Below are 3,274 nucleotides of genomic sequence, written 5' to 3'. Positions count from 1 at the left end.
GAACACACAATGCAATATACAGATGATATATTATAGAACTGTACACTTGAAATCTACATAATTTTTTAAATCATGTCACCCCCATAAATATAAATAAATAAATAAATAAATAAATAAATAAATAAATAAATAAATACATAAATACATAAATAAATAAATATTAGAACTGGAAAAAAATAAAATGGACAGATGTCCAGGCCACTCAACATCTCGGCATAGCTAAGAAGGTATGCTAATCAATATTTATTGAATGCCAGCAAGGAAAAAAAATGTGATGCTAGATTCTGATACCTCACAGCACATCAATTATAACTGTTTTGCACGTTATTGATGCTAATTAAATGTGTATTATTTTCTTTTTAAAAAAGAGTTATAATCTTTTGTGTATAATGCAAGAATCTCACTACAAGGAATTGCTCTTGGATATTAACCAAAAGTTACATAGAAATGTTGGTACAATCTCTTTGCAGCTATATTTATAAGTAAGGTGGGTCAACAGCATTCTTTTTGGTAATATATTTTTCTCATTGGATATTATATTTTAATGGCTATACAAAATGATCTTGGGAACTTTTCACATTTTTCTATGTCTGAAATGGCATATATCATAATTATCTGATTTTAAAGGCTAAATAAGAATTAATATGGAATCATTTTTGTGCTTTTATTAACTGACTACACTCTATGTTTCTGTAAGTTGCAGTGCTCCAGGAACTCAGTCCTCTGAAGTCTGGTTGTCAAATACCATCAATTCACTATTAATTTCTAAATTTATATTTTGAAACCAATTTCTCCCCCATGCTCCAGGCCTGTATATCCCAGAAGGCTTACTTGACACCTCCACATTTGTCACAAGGAGACATCACAAACCATATCTCTGAAATAGTACTCTTGCTTTTTGCTTTCTTCCGCCAGTCTTCTCCATCTCAGAAATGATAACACCATCCACCCACTTACTCAAGCCTAAACACTAGGAGTCACCCTTGTCTCCTTCCTTTCTCTCAATCTTTACAATCCTTATACAAACAATTAAATACCTGTTAGTTTTACTCTCAAAATATATTCTCAGTCCATATATTCTCATGTCCACTAACATCACTTTAGACTAAGCCAAATCATGATCATTTCTTGCTGGGTAACTGCAACAGATTCCAAACTGTTATCCTTATTTCTACACTTAATTCCATATACAGGCATACCTCATTTCATTGTGCTTACCTTTATTGTGCTTTGCAGATATTGCATTATTTTTTATAAATTGAAGACAAGACTCTCCACCAGTAAAAAGATTATGACTCATTGAAAGCTCAGATGATGGTTAGCATTTTTTAGCAATAAAGTTCTTTTAAATTAAGGTATGTACGTTGTTTTATTAGACATAATGCTATTGCACACTATTGCACACTACAATATAATATAAACATAACTTTTAGATGCGCTGGGAAACAAACAAAATTATGTGACTCGCTTTATTATGATACTTGCTTTATTGTGATGGTCTGCAACCAAATCCACAATATCTCTGAGGTGTGTTTGTAATCCCTATTCTATGCAACATCCAGAGTAACACTGTTCAGATCTTATGACATCACCACTAGAAACACTACGATGTTTCCCTTTCATACCTTGAATAAAATTCAATCTTTTTTTAAGTTTTTATCTGATACTTTTATTGGAAAATTTAGTAATCTGTAAACAAAGAAAATAAAAGTCACCCAGAGATACTATTGTTAAGATTTAGTCTGTTTCTTTCTACATGAAGATTTAGAAAAAAAATGAAATTGCAGTCATATGCTGTACATAAAATATCACAGATTGCTTTTTCTATATAACATTATATCATGTGCCTGTTCTCTAAATAGTTTTGTAAAACACTCTAATAGCGGAATTACCTTCTATTTAACAAGTATCCCACAATTTATGTACCGTATGGGATATTTAAGTTATATCTAAGCTTCTACTATTAAAAATAAAGCTGCCATTAACTCACTTAAGTATAAATTTTTACTACATTTCTCATTTAACATTCAATCTTCTTAATACTGCTTCTGAGGTCAATATGACACTTTTCTCTATGTTTCCAATATCATCTCATTCCACTCCGTACCTAACTTACCATGTTCTCACCACCCTGGGATCTTTTCTACTCCTTGAAGATTTGGAGCTTTTCTATACCAAGACTTTTGCCACTGGACTTCTGCATCTCAGATCAAATGTTACCTTCTCGATAGGAATGGCGGCAGCTGGGCGCTCTTTTTGAGTTCTCCTCAGGATTTTATTGTAAACGGGACAAATAACCCATCGAGGAGTTCTTTACTCATCACGCAGAACAGCTGGGAGACTCGTGGAAGAATTACCTGAAGGTGCACGCTAATTGCGAGCAGGGGAAGAGGCAGGACAGGGAAGTGGAAACACGCCCTCCACCCCACGGCAGAGCCAACCCCGGGAGGCGCCCAAAGCCCCAGGGACGCACCGATCCCAGGGTGGAACGGAGAACACAAGAGCCAGGAGAACAGCTAAGAGACTCGTGGAAGGTTTGCTTAGGGGTACGCCAGTTGGGCGAGCAGGGGAGGAGAGAGGGGCGCGAAGTGGAGACGCGCACTCCCCCAGTAAAGTCGCGGGCGGCAGCACTCGCAAAAAACAGCAGCAGCGCAGCAGCACCTGCAGCTCCAACGACACACGGGAGTCCAGGGCAGAAATGAGAGCACAGAAGTCAGGAGAACAGCTTAGAGACTCGTGGAATGTTTGCTTAGGGGGGCGCTAAGTGGGTGAGTGGGGGAGGAGAAAGGAGGGTGAGAGGAAACACGCGATGCACCCCCGCTCCACGGTAGAACCTCGACCCTGCACCGCGCTGCTGCGCTGGAGCCCAGGGCGGAATAGACAACACAAAAGCCAGGAGGTGAGCTCTTTCCCTGCGTCCCACAGATGATCTCGCCCATTGGGGCGGGCAGCTAGTGGGCCCTAGGGCAGACAAAGAACACAGACTCAACACCTGGGCCCCTCCCCCCACTCTTCCAATCCTAACCCCCTACCCCCTGCCCTTCCAGAGACTTAAACTGACCCCTGAACTGAGGAGTAGTGTCAGATTACAGAGGAGCCTCAGTGCTCAGGCTCTGGGAAGATTGGCAGCCAGCTCTGACCCACGGAAGAGGCTGGGAAGAGTGGGATTTTCGCTGGACGAGGAGAGAGGAGACTCTTCCACCCCCAGCCACCACCTTTTCGGGCCTGCGGGAGGAGTCTGACGCAGCTGGCCTGGGAGAGAGAAGACCCCTCC

Source organism: Rhinolophus hipposideros, assembly GCF_964194185.1.
Source record: "Rhinolophus hipposideros genome assembly, chromosome: X".
Classification (NCBI taxonomy): Eukaryota; Metazoa; Chordata; class Mammalia; order Chiroptera; family Rhinolophidae; genus Rhinolophus; species Rhinolophus hipposideros.
This window is presented reverse-complemented; position numbering follows the sequence as displayed.